General features: G+C 47.8%; 1 long non-coding RNA gene across 1 annotated transcript in view; it reads left to right on the top strand.

The window, feature by feature from the left end:
- The first annotated feature begins 301 nt into the window (after nt 1-301).
- Nucleotides 302-13,893, top strand: part of LOC311442451 — a 45,148-nt gene continuing 31,556 nt past the window's right edge. The window contains exons 1-6 of the long non-coding RNA XR_014696654.1: nt 302-349; nt 440-576; nt 5,596-5,642; nt 5,733-5,869; nt 9,999-10,045; nt 10,136-10,272. This is a non-coding gene — a long non-coding RNA (uncharacterized lncRNA). The remainder of the gene's footprint in view (nt 350-439; nt 577-5,595; nt 5,643-5,732; nt 5,870-9,998; nt 10,046-10,135; nt 10,273-13,893) is intronic.

A 13,893-nucleotide genomic window follows, 5' to 3' on the forward strand; every position in this document is an offset into this window, starting at 1 on the left:
GTAAGGGTTACGGTAAGGGTTAGGTCCCAGTGTACAACCTGGGACGTCACACGCAGAGCTGCCTCTGGCAAGGTGAGTGAGGAACAGATGTAGCAGTTGTTGTGTTGTAGGTCTCACTGTTCCTCTAAGCATCCCCTCTTTGTCTTTTAGAGGTGTTGGAGCTGTTTGAAGAGGGTAGATTGAAGCATCTGCCTCGGGGGCTGGTAAGCGGCAGAGGTAAGGGAGCAGATGAGAGTAACTTACCTAGTTGTGCTGTGTCTTTGGATGCTGCATCGGCCTATGCGTTTCTTTTTCTTTCACAGGTGTCTCGCACAGGCTCAAAGGAGCAAACTGCACTCTGAAGAGCTGTGTAAGAAGAGGGACTGGTCATGAGCTGGGTTGGAGCAGAACGACCAAGTAGCACAAGGTGACTATGAAAGGTGTCCGTCTTGCTTTGCAGGTGCCGTGGCAGGCTCTCCACAGAAGTGGATAAGGATATGAGATAAGGCCAGAGAGCGACAAGGAGCGGCACGTGCAGGGATGGTTTTGAAGCGCTGCGGTGGCTTACTCTTCTGTTCATCAGGTGCCACAGGCAAGGTGGGTTGTAACATCAGTCGTTATATTTGCATGAAAGCAGTTCACTTGAATGCCACAGTGCATCTGAGTAGGGTGTTCTAGCAGAACAAGCTTGTCTGGCACAGCGGTGCCTGATGGCAGTGTGTTTCCTCAGGTGAAGAGGTGCCTGAAGCCCCATCCTATCTAGCCTGCACACAATTATCTGAGAATGAAAGCTGCTTTCCAGTAATTCAGAAAGCCAAGTTACGTCTCAGCCTTGAGCATCTCGGGCTTTTGGGCCTGTCTGTAACTTTTGGCACCAGCACTAATACTTTTTTTGGCCTATGTTTAGCGTTTGGGGCCTGTGTCTGGGATTTGGGCCCTGTCTCGAACCACTGGGGCTTTGTCCTGGGTTTTGGAGCCTGCCTCTAGAGTTCAGGGCCTGTGATTAGGCTTTTGGGGTCTGTGTCTGGGGGCCGGTATCTGGGGGCAAGGGGGGAGCTGCTTGTAGACCCTTGGGGCCAGCATTGAGGGGGTTGGGAGCTGACTCTACACCTTTGGGGCCTGCTTCTGGGGGCGGGGGGGGGTTGAGACCAGCATCTGGGGGAGGGGTGGGAGCTCTTTGTATTCCTTTGGCGCCTGTGTTGGGGGTGGGGGGGGGAAGGGGAGGGTTGGTTGGGAGCTGCTTGTACACTGTTGGAGCCTGGGTTGAGGGAGGAGGTTTGGAGCTGCTTCTACACCTTTGGGCCTGGCATCGGGGGTAGGGGGTTGGGTGCTGGTTGTAGGGGCTTGTGTTTGGGGGGGGGGCTTGGGACCTGCGTCTGGGGGAGGGGTGGGAGCTGCTTGTACAACTTTGGGGCCTGCATCTGTGGGGGGTCAGGGCCTGTGTCTAGCGGGCTGGGAACTGCTTGTACAATGTAGGAATCTGTTTCTGCAGGGTGGCTGGGAGCTGTTTGTACAACTTTGGGGCCAGCATCTGGGGGTGGCTGGGAGCTGCCTGTACACTGTAGGGGCCTGTGTTTGTGGGGGGCTTGGGGGCCTCCCTCGGGGGGGCGGTGGGGGGGGGGGAGGATTGGGAGCTGCTTGTATAGAGTAGGGGGCCTGCCTGGCAGGGGTTGGGAGCTGCTTGTAGAATTTGGGTCCCTGTGTCTGGGGGGGGGGGTTGGGGCCTGTGTCTCAGGGGTGTTGGGAACTGGTTGTACACCTTTGGGTCCTGTCTCTGGGGGAGAGCTACTTGTACCCTTACCATAAGCCGTACTCTAACACATACTTCTACCAGTACCCTTACCGTAACCCTTACCTTTACCCTTACTCTTACCCTTACCAAAGCATTACCCTTACCCTTAACGTAAGCCTAAACCTTAACCTTATCCTTACACTTACACTTACCGTAACCCTTACCCTTTCTGCTACACTTACCCTTAGCCTAAATCTAAACCTTACACTTACCCTAACCCTAACACTTACCCTTACTATTACCCATATACTTACTCTTACCCTAACCCTAAATCTTACCCAAACACTTACCCTGACCCTTACATTAACCCTAAACCGTACCCTAAACCTTACACTTACTCTTAACCTTAACCTTACGCTTAACCTTAACCTACTACTTACCCTTTCTTATCCGTCACCCTACACCTAAAATTAACCCTAACCATTACCCTAACACTTACCCTTACCCTAACCCAAACCCTAATCCTAACTCTAAACCTTACCCTGACTTGTACACTTATCCTTATCCTTACACTTACCCTAACACTTATCCTTACACTTATCCTTATACATATAACTTACCCTTACCCTAAAACTTAACCTTAACCTAACTCTAACCCTAAACCTTACCTTAACCCTTACCCTGACCCTTACATTAACCCTTACCCTTACCCTAAAACTTACACTTACTCTTAACCTTAACCTTACCCTTAACCGTAACCTAATACTTACCCTTCCGTTTCCCTCACCCTAACCCTAAAATTAACCGTAACCATAACCCTAACACCTACCCTTACCCTAACCCTTACTCTAACCCTTACAATGACCCATACCCTTACACATACACTTACACTTACTCTTACCCTAAACCTTACCCTTACCATAAGCCATATTCTAACAAATTCTACCCGTACCCTTACCCTTACCGTAATCCTTACCCTTTATGTTACCCTAAACCTTACCCTTACCCTAACACTTACCCTTATCGTAAACCTTACCCTTTCTGCTACATTTACCATTAGCCTAAATCTAAACCGTACACTTACCCTTACCTTAACCCAATACTTACCCTTACGTTTCCCTCACCCTAACCCTAAAATTAACCCTAACCATTATTCTAACACTTACCCTTACCCTAACCCTAACCCTTACTCTAACCCTTACCCTGACCCATACCCTTACACTCACCCTTACCCTTACATTACCCTAACTCTTACCCATACCATAACCCATACCCTAACACATATTTGTACCCTTAACCTTACCGTTACCCTTACCCTTACTCTATCCGTTACCCTTACGCTTACCCTTAACATAAACCTTACCATTAATCTTACCCTTACCCTATCCCTTACACTTATCCTTATCCATACCCTTAACCTTACCCCAACCCTTACCCTTAAGCTGAACCTAACCCTAAACCTTACCCCAAACCTTTCCCTGAACCTTACATTAACCCTAACCCTTAACCTAAACCTTACACTTACTCTTAACCTTAACCTTAAGCTTACCCTTAACCTTAAGCTAGTACTTAACCTTACATTTTTCTCACCCTAATCCTAATATTAACCCTAACCATTACCCTAACACTTAACCGTTACACTTACCCTTATTCTATCCGTTACTCTTACACTTTCCCTTAACATAAACCTTACCCTTTACCTTACCCTTACCATAAGCCATACATCAACACTTACATGTGCACTTATGCTTACGCTTATCCTAGTAATTACTCGTACAATTACCCTTAACCTAACCATAAACATTAAGGATAAGCTTAAGGGTCACCCTTAAGGTTAACGTTATCCTAACACTTACACTTAAGTTCAGGGTAAGGGTTAGAGTAAGGGTAAGTGTTAGGGTAATGGTTAGGCTAATTTTAGGTTTAGGGTGAGGGAAACGGAAGGGTAAGTATTAGGTTAAGTTTAAGGATAAGGTTAAGAGTTATGGTAAGGGTTAGGTTTAATGTAAGGGTAAGGGTTTGGGAAACGTTTAGGATAAGGGTAAGAGAAGGGATAATGGTAAGGGTAAGGATGATGTTTAGTGTAAGGGTTAGATTTAGTTAAGGGTAAGGGTTAGTGTAAGTTTAAGAGTAAGGGTAAGTGTAAGGGTATGTGTAAAAGTACGGGTAATTGTAAGGGTTAGAGTAAGGGTTAGGGTAAGGGTAAGAGTAAGGGTATTGGTAATGATAAGGGTGAGGGTTACAGCAAGGGTAAGTGTAAGGTTTAGATTTAGGCTAAGGGTAAGTGTAGCAGAAAGGGTAAGGTTTACTGTAAGGTTTAAGGTTTCGGCTTAGGTTAAGGGTAAGGGTAATTGTACGAGTAATTGCTAGGGTAATTGTAAGCGTAAGTGTACATTTAAGTGTTGTTGTATGGCTTATGGTAAGGGTAAGGTCAAGGGTAAGGTTTATGTTAAAAGAAAGCGTAAGGGTAACGGATAGAATAAGGGTAAGTGTAACGGTTAAGTGTTAGGGTAATGGTTAGGGTTAATTTTAGGATTAGGGTGAGAAAAATGTAAGGTTAAGTACTAGCTTAAGGTTAATGGTAAGGTTAAGGTTAAGAGTAAGTGTAAGGTTTAGGTTAAGGGTTAGTGTTAATGTAAGGTTCAGGGAAAGGTTTGGGGTAAGGTTTAGGGTTAGGTTCAGCTTAAGGGTAAGGGTTGGGGTAAGGTTAAGGGTATGGATAAGGAAAAGTGTAAGGGATAGGGTAAGGGTAAGGGTTAGCGTAAGGGTAAGATTAATGGTAAGGTTTATGTTAAGGGTAAGCGTAAGGGTAACGGATAGAGTAAGGGTAAGGGTAAGGGTAACGGTAAGGTTAAGGGTACAAATATGTGTTAGGGTATGGGTTATGGTATGGGTAAGAGTTATGGTAATGTAAGGGTAAGGGTGAGTGTAAGGGTATGGGTCAGGGTAAGGGTTAGAATAATGGTTAGGGTTAATTTTAGGGTTAGGGTGAGGGAAACGTAAGGGTAAGTATTCGGTTCAGGTAAGGGTAAGTGTAAGATTTAGATTTAGGCTAATGGTAAGTGTAGCAGAAAGGGTAAGCTTTACGGTAAGGTTTGAGGTTTAGGCTTAGGTTAAGGGTAAGGGTAAGGTTTAGATTTAGGAAAAGGGTAAGTGTAGCAGAAAGGTTAAGGGTTAGGGTAAGTGTTAGGATAAGGGTAAGGTTAAGGGTAAGGGTAATGGTATGAATAAGGGTAAGGGTAAGGGTAAGGGTACGGGTCAGGGTAAGGGTTAGAGTAAGGGTTTGTATAAGGGTAAGGGTTAGGATAAGTGTAAGGGTGCAAGCAAGGATTAGGGCAAGAGTAATTGTACGGGTAATAGTAAGGGTTAGGGTAAGTTTAAGGGTAAGGGAAAGTGTTAGGATATGTTTTAGGGGAAGCAGAAGGGTAAGGGTTAGGTTAAGTGTAAGGGGAAGGGGAAGGTCAGGGGAAGGGTTGGAGTAAGGTATAGGGTAAGGGTAAGGTTATGGTTAAAGGAAAGAGTAAGGGTAAGGAAAAAGTAAAGGTAAGGATTTGGGTAATGGTAAGGGTGAGAAGGGTTAGGGTAAGGGTTACGGTAAGGGTTAGGTCCCAGTGTACAACCTGGGACGTCACACGCAGAGCTGCCTCTGGCAAGGTGAGTGAGGAACAGATGTAGCAGTTGTTGTGTTGTAGGTCTCACTGTTCCTCTAAGCATCCCCTCTTTGTCTTTTAGAGGTGTTGGAGCTGTTTGAAGAGGGTAGATTGAAGCATCTGCCTCGGGGGCTGGTAAGCGGCAGAGGTAAGGGAGCAGATGAGAGTAACTTACCTAGTTGTGCTGTGTCTTTGGATGCTGCATCGGCCTATGCGTTTCTTTTTCTTTCACAGGTGTCTCGCACAGGCTCAAAGGAGCAAACTGCACTCTGAAGAGCTGTGTAAGAAGAGGGACTGGTCATGAGCTGGGTTGGAGCAGAACGACCAAGTAGCACAAGGTGACTATGAAAGGTGTCCGTCTTGCTTTGCAGGTGCCGTGGCAGGCTCTCCACAGAAGTGGATAAGGATATGAGATAAGGCCAGAGAGCGACAAGGAGCGGCACGTGCAGGGATGGTTTTGAAGCGCTGCGGTGGCTTACTCTTCTGTTCATCAGGTGCCACAGGCAAGGTGGGTTGTAACATCAGTCGTTATATTTGCATGAAAGCAGTTCACTTGAATGCCACAGTGCATCTGAGTAGGGTGTTCTAGCAGAACAAGCTTGTCTGGCACAGCGGTGCCTGATGGCAGTGTGTTTCCTCAGGTGAAGAGGTGCCTGAAGCCCCATCCTATCTAGCCTGCACACAATTATCTGAGAATGAAAGCTGCTTTCCAGTAATTCAGAAAGCCAAGTTACGTCTCAGCCTTGAGCATCTCGGGCTTTTGGGCCTGTCTGTAACATTTGGCACCAGCACTAATACTTTTTTTGGCCTATGTTTAGCGTTTGGGGCCTGTGTCTGGGATTTGGGCCCTGTCTCGAACCACTGGGGCTTTGTCCTGGGTTTTGGAGCCTGCCTCTAGAGTTCAGGGCCTGTGATTAGGCTTTTGGGGTCTGTGTCTGGGGGCCGGTATCTGGGGGCAAGGGGGGAGCTGCTTGTAGACCCTTGGGGCCAGCATTGAGGGGGTTGGGAGCTGACTCTACACCTTTGGGGCCTGCTTCTGGGGGCGGGGGGGGGTTGAGACCAGCATCTGGGGGAGGGGTGGGAGCTCTTTGTATTCCTTTGGCGCCTGTGTTGGGGGTGGGGGGGGGGGAAGGGGAGGGTTGGTTGGGAGCTGCTTGTACACTGTTGGAGCCTGGGTTGAGGGAGGAGGTTTGGAGCTGCTTCTACACCTTTGGGCCTGGCATCGGGGGTAGGGGGTTGGGTGCTGGTTGTAGGGGCTTGTGTTTGGGGGGGGGGCTTGGGACCTGCGTCTGGGGGAGGGGTGGGAGCTGCTTGTACAACTTTGGGGCCTGCATCTGTGGGGGGTCAGGGCCTGTGTCTAGCGGGCTGGGAACTGCTTGTACAATGTAGGAATCTATTTCTGCAGGGTGGCTGGGAGCTGTTTGTACAACTTTGGGGCCAGCATCTGGGGGTGGCTGGGAGCTGCCTGTACACTGTAGGGGCCTGTGTTTGTGGGGGGCTTGGGGGCCTCCCTTGGGGGGGCGGTGGGGGGGGGGGAGGATTGGGAGCTGCTTGTATAGAGTAGGGGGCCTGCCTGGCAGGGGTTGGGAGCTGCTTGTAGAATTTGGGTCCCTGTGTCTGGGGGGGGGGGTTGGGGCCTGTGTCTCAGGGGTGTTGGGAACTGGTTGTACACCTTTGGGTCCTGTCTCTGGGGGAGAGCTACTTGTACCCTTACCATAAGCCGTACTCTAACACATACTTCTACCAGTACCCTTACCGTAACCCTTACCTTTACCCTTACTCTTACCCTTACCAAAGCATTACCCTTACCCTTAACGTAAGCCTAAACCTTAACCTTATCCTTACACTTACACTTACCGTAACCCTTACCCTTTCTGCTACACTTACCCTTAGCCTAAATCTAAACCTTACACTTACCCTAACCCTAACACTTACCCTTACTATTACCCATATACTTACTCTTACCCTAACCCTAAATCTTACCCAAACACTTACCCTGACCCTTACATTAACCCTAAACCGTACCCTAAACCTTACACTTACTCTTAACCTTAACCTTACGCTTAACCTTAACCTACTACTTACCCTTTCTTATCCGTCACCCTACACCTAAAATTAACCCTAACCATTACCCTAACACTTACCCTTACCCTAACCCAAACCCTAATCCTAACTCTAAACCTTACCCTGACTTGTACACTTATCCTTATCCTTACACTTACCCTAACACTTATCCTTACACTTATCCTTATACATATAACTTACCCTTACCCTAAAACTTAACCTTAACCTAACTCTAACCCTAAACCTTACCTTAACCCTTACCCTGACCCTTACATTAACCCTTACCCTTACCCTAAAACTTACACTTACTCTTAACCTTAACCTTACCCTTAACCTTAACCTAATACTTACCCTTCCGTTTCCCTCACCCTAACCCTAAAATTAACCGTAACCATAACCCTAACACCTACCCTTACCCTAACCCTTACTCTAACCCTTACAATGACCCATACCCTTACACATACACTTACACTTACTCTTACCCTAAACCTTACCCTTACCATAAGCCATATTCTAACAAATTCTACCCGTACCCTTACCCTTACCGTAATCCTTACCCTTTATGTTACCCTAAACCTTACCCTTACCCTAACACTTACCCTTATCGTAAACCTTACCCTTTCTGCTACATTTACCATTAGCCTAAATCTAAACCGTACACTTACCCTTACCTTAACCCAATACTTACCCTTACGTTTCCCTCACCCTAACCCTAAAATTAACCCTAACCATTATTCTAACACTTACCCTTACCCTAACCCTAACCCTTACTCTAACCCTTACCCTGACCCATACCCTTACACTCACCCTTACCCTTACATTACCCTAACTCTTACCCATACCATAACCCATACCCTAACACATATTTGTACCCTTAACCTTACCGTTACCCTTACCCTTACTCTATCCGTTACCCTTACGCTTACCCTTAACATAAACCTTACCATTAATCTTACCCTTACCCTATCCCTTACACTTATCCTTATCCATACCCTTAACCTTACCCCAACCCTTACCCTTAAGCTGAACCTAACCCTAAACCTTACCCCAAACCTTTCCCTGAACCTTACATTAACCCTAACCCTTAACCTAAACCTTACACTTACTCTTAACCTTAACCTTAAGCTTACCCTTAACCTTAAGCTAGTACTTAACCTTACATTTTTCTCACCCTAATCCTAATATTAACCCTAACCATTACCCTAACACTTAACCGTTACACTTACCCTTATTCTATCCGTTACTCTTACACTTTCCCTTAACATAAACCTTACCCTTTACCTTACCCTTACCATAAGCCATACATCAACACTTACATGTGCACTTATGCTTACACTTATCCTAGTAATTACTCGTACAATTACCCTTAACCTAACCATAAACATTAAGGATAAGCTTAAGGGTCACCCTTAAGGTTAACGTTATCCTAACACTTACACTTAAGATCAGGGTAAGGGTTAGAGTAAGGGTAAGTGTTAGGGTAATGGTTAGGCTAATTTTAGGTTTAGGGTGAGGGAAACGGAAGGGTAAGTATTAGGTTAAGTTTAAGGATAAGGTTAAGAGTTATGGTAAGGGTTAGGTTTAATGTAAGGGTAAGGGTTTGGGAAACGTTTAGGATAAGGGTAAGAGAAGGGATAATGGTAAGGGTAAGGATGATGTTTAGTGTAAGGGTTAGATTTAGTTAAGGGTAAGGGTTAGTGTAAGTTTAAGAGTAAGGGTAAGTGTAAGGGTATGTGTAAAAGTACGGGTAATTGTAAGGGTTAGAGTAAGGGTTAGGGTAAGGGTAAGAGTAAGGGTATTGGTAATGATAAGGGTGAGGGTTACAGTAAGGGTAAGTGTAAGGTTTAGATTTAGGCTAAGGGTAAGTGTAGCAGAAAGGGTAAGGTTTACTGTAAGGTTTAAGGTTTAGGGTTAGGTTAAGGGTAAGGGTAAGGGTACGGGTCAGCGTAAGGGTTAGAGTAAGGGTTTGAGTAAGCGTAAGGGTAACGGTTAGGATAAGTGTAAGGGTGCAAGCAAGGATTAGGGCAAGAGTAAGTGTAAGCGTAATAGAAAGGGTTAGGGTAAGTTTAAGGGTAAGGGAAAGTGTTAGGATATGTTTTAGGGGAAGCAGAAGGGTAAGGGTTAGGTTAAGTGTAAGGGGAAGGGGAAGGTAAGGGGAAGGGTTGGAGTAAGGTATAGGGTAAGGGTAAGGTTATGGTTAAAGGAAAGAGTAAGGGTAAGGAAAAAGTAAAGGTAAGGATTTGGGTAATGGTAAGGGTGAGAAGGGTTAGGGTAAGGGTTACGGTAAGGGTTAGGTCCCAGTGTACAACCTGGGACGTCACACGCAGAGCTGCCTCTGGCAAGGTGAGTGAGGAACAGATGTAGCAGTTGTTGTGTTGTAGGTCTCACTGTTCCTCTAAGCATCCCCTCTTTGTCTTTTAGAGGTGTTGGAGCTATTTGAAGAGGGTAGATTGAAGCATCTGCCTCGGGGGCTGGTAAGCGGCAGAGGTAAGGGAGCAGATGAGAGTAACTTACCTAGTTGTGCTGTGTCTTTGGATGCTGCATCGGCCTATGCGTTTCTTTTTCTTTCACAGGTGTCTCGCACAGGCTCAAAGGAGCAAACTGCACTCTGAAGAGCTGTGTAAGAAGAGGGACTGGTCATGAGCTGGGTTGGAGCAGAACGACCAAGTAGCACAAGGTGACTATGAAAGGTGTCCGTCTTGCTTTGCAGGTGCCGTGGCAGGCTCTCCACAGAAGTGGATAAGGATATGAGATAAGGCCAGAGAGCGACAAGGAGCGGCACGTGCAGGGATGGTTTTGAAGCGCTGCGGTGGCTTACTCTTCTGTTCATCAGGTGCCACAGGCAAGGTGGGTTGTAACATCAGTCGTTATATTTGCATGAAAGCAGTTCACTTGAATGCCACAGTGCATCTGAGTAGGGTGTTCTAGCAGAACAAGCTTGTCTGGCACAGCGGTGCCTGATGGCAGTGTGTTTCCTCAGGTGAAGAGGTGCCTGAAGCCCCATCCTATCTAGCCTGCACACAATTATCTGAGAATGAAAGCTGCTTTCCAGTAATTCAGAAAGCCAAGTTACGTCTCAGCCTTGAGCATCTCGGGCTTTTGGGCTTTTTTTTTTTTACAGACACTGTAACATTTGGCACCAGCACTAATACTTTTTTTGGCCTATGTTTAGCGTTTGGGGCCTGTGTCTGGGATTTGGGCCCTGTCTCGAACCACTGGGGCTTTGTCCTGGGTTTTGGAGCCTGCCTCTAGAGTTCAGGGCCTGTGATTAGGCTTTTGGGGTCTGTGTCTGGGGGCCGGTATCTGGGGGCAAGGGGGGAGCTGCTTGTAGACCCTTGGGGCCGGCATTGAGGGGGTTGGGAGCTGACTCTACACCTTTGGGGCCTGCTTCTGGGGGCGGGGGGGGGTTGAGACCAGCATCTGGGGGAGGGGTGGGAGCTCTTTGTATTCCTTTGGCGCCTGTGTTGGGGGTGGGGGGGGGAAGGGGAGGGTTGGTTGGGAGCTGCTTGTACACTGTTGGAGCCTGGGTTGAGGGAGGAGGTTTGGAGCTGCTTCTACACCTTTGGGCCTGGCATCGGGGGTAGGGGGTTGGGTGCTGGTTGTAGGGGCCTGTGTTTGGGGGGGGGGGCTTGGGACCTGCGTCTGGGGGAGGGGTAGGAGCTGCTTTTACACCTTTGGGGCCTGCATATGTGGGGGGTCAGGGCCTGTGTCTAGCGGGCTGGGAACTGCTTGTACAATTTAGGAATCTGTTTCTGCAGGGTGGCTGGGAGCTGTTTGTACACTGTAGGGGCCTTTGTTTGTGGGGGGCTTGGGGGCCTCCCTCGGTGGGGGGGGGGAGGGTTGGGAGCGGCTTGTATAGGGTAGGGGGCCTGCCTGGCAGGGGTTGGGAGCTGCTTGTAGAATTTGGGTCCCTGTGTCTGGGGTGGCGGCTGGGGCCTGTGTCTCAGGGGTGTTGGGAACTGGTTGTACACCTTTGGGTCCTGTCTCTCGGGGGGGAGCTACTTGTACACTTTTGGGGTCTGTATTTGAGGGGGGTTGGGAGCTGCTTGTGCACTTTTGGACCTATGTTTAGGGGGGTTGGGAGTTGGTCATGCATTCTAAATGCCTCCCTTTTGAGAAGGGTTGGGGCCTGCATCTGTGGGTGGTTGGGAGCTGCTTGTACACTATAGGGGCCATGGTCTTGGAGGGGGGTCTGGGCTGTTTATACACCTTTGTGGCCTGTGTTTGGGGGGGTGGGGGCCTGTGCCTGGGGGAGTTGGGAGGTGCTTGTTCACTCTAGGAGCCTCCATTTGGGGGTCTTTGGGGCCTCCCTTTGAGGGGGAGGGAGTTGGGAGTTGGTTGTACACCTCCGCATCCCATGTCTTGGGGGAGGTGGGGGGAGTGGGACCGGTCTCTGAAGGGGCGGGTTGTGAGCTGCTTGTACACCTGTGTCGGGGGGAGGGTAGGGGGGTTGGCGGGGGTCGGGTCTGGGTCTTGGGCCAGTGTCTGGGTGGAGTCCAGTTCTTGGGAGGGGGTGGTGGGGTAGGAGCTGCTTGTGGGCAGTTGGGGTCTGCATCTGGGTGTGGTTGGTGCCTGCTTCTGTTGGCAGTTTGGGGCCTGCTTGTAGACTTGTGCAGCCTGGGTTTGGGGGCTTTTCTGTAACGTTTGGGGCCTGCATTTTTGCTTTGAGATGCATCTTGAGCTTTTGAGGCCTAGCAGTAGCATTTGGGGCCTGCATCTGGGGCTTTTCTGTAGCATTTTGGTTGCGTATTTGTGATTTGGGGCCTGTATCGTAGGTTTTGCCTTTTTTGTAGTTTCCATCTTTGTGTGTGTGTGTTTCGTTGTTGGTTGTCTGGGGTTAGGGGCAGTTTGGGGTTTGGATTAAGGTCAGTGTCATTAGCGTTAGGGGGTTGATAATAAGGGTTAGGGTTGTGGTTAGAGTTGTTAGGTTTAAGGGGAATAAGGATTTCAGGGTAAGGGGATCAAGGTTGTGGGAATAAAAATGTTGTTTTTGCGCAGTTACATCCTGTAGAGGGAAGGAAGGTGGTATTGAGATATGCTTGCAGTGATAAGACAGCTTAACAGTGTGAAATGAGTTCATCTGATTCGTGTCAATATGGAACAATGCTAGGGCCGCATGATATGATGAAAAGTCTAAGAAAACCGGAGTGGTTAATGTATATAGTTCTTGTATCTTGCAAAGGAATGGTCCAGCAATTCGGGTCAATAGGGGATAAGAGAACAAAGGGGTTTCAGAATAACTGCTAACTTTTACAACTGTTGATGGGACACTATGCAAGTGTCTGCCATCCAGCCAAGATGGCCAAAGGAGAAGGACAAGAGAAAAGCCTGGGAGGAAGACTACGAGCCTTCAGTACGAGCGGCCCCCAGAGGGACCACCGGAGACTGATAGCGCCTGCAACAGTGGGAGGGTTTGGATTCTGGGAACTAATTAGAATAACCCTGCCTTTTGTAGAAGTAGTAATGAATATGTATTAGCCTAGCAGCATAAAAACCAGCCGCCTGATGTAACTTGTGTGTGTCTTGGTGGAGCAGAGACTCCTGGCGCACCCAGCGCTGCTTGCTTACCTCTATTCCTTTAATAAATCATAAACATTAATTGCAATCCTATTTGGGACCCAGTCATTTATTACAAGTGGGCTCTCGTCCGGGAGGGCTTTGGTTCCTGATTTCTGGTTTGATCTAGGAGAGGCACCCCCACCATTTGGTGGCTGCTGTTTGAGTCAGGTCGGAACTAATGGCATCTTGAACCTGAATAAAGGTAAGCAAAGTTTCTGATTCTTTTTTTCAGCTCCCTTGCCAGCTGCAGCACTATATTTTGCCCGTAATTGTGTGTGTGAGAAGATCCGAACGAAGATGATGGAGTCGTAAGCATTTAAAGCGTATACCGTTCGGTTGGGTGGGGTTCGGTTGCCTGTGTGTGTAAGAGTGTGACTGAGATGGAACTTAGTTCTGAAGCGATTGTGGAGGTCTTCTAACCGTGTTTTCAATCTCCCGCGAGGGACTTGGCCGGCGAAGGACCGAAGGGATTCCTATAGGATTTGTGGGTGTGTGATAGGTCCTCGACCCCCTGCAAGACACTCTTACTAAGGTAACCAAGGGCTGTGGGAATTGCCATAGTAAAATTCCTAGATGGGTCAGACAAAATTGAAGACCAGAGACCAGAAGAAAGGGAGCAAATTACCAGTCATACCACCAGAAAGTCCATTAGGAATAACGATTAGAAATTGGAATGATAGGGACCCCAGAAAAGGAAAAAGTAAATTAAAAATGGTCCAGTATTGTGTGACTGAATGGCCAAAGGAGCATTTAAGACGACATGTCTTTTGGCCTGTTTTTGGATCCTTCAAAGACTGGATTTGCCAGGCCTTAAATATCCATGTTAATTCAAAGGAAGCTTTTAGCCAGGAAGAAAGTGATTATGCAGGATTATGGATCAGGAAGACTTCAGGTCCTTTTCCAGCCTCA

The sequence above is a fragment of the Aythya ferina genome (assembly GCF_964211825.1).
Source record: "Aythya ferina genome assembly, chromosome: 11".
Lineage (NCBI taxonomy): Eukaryota > Metazoa > Chordata > Aves > Anseriformes > Anatidae > Aythya > Aythya ferina.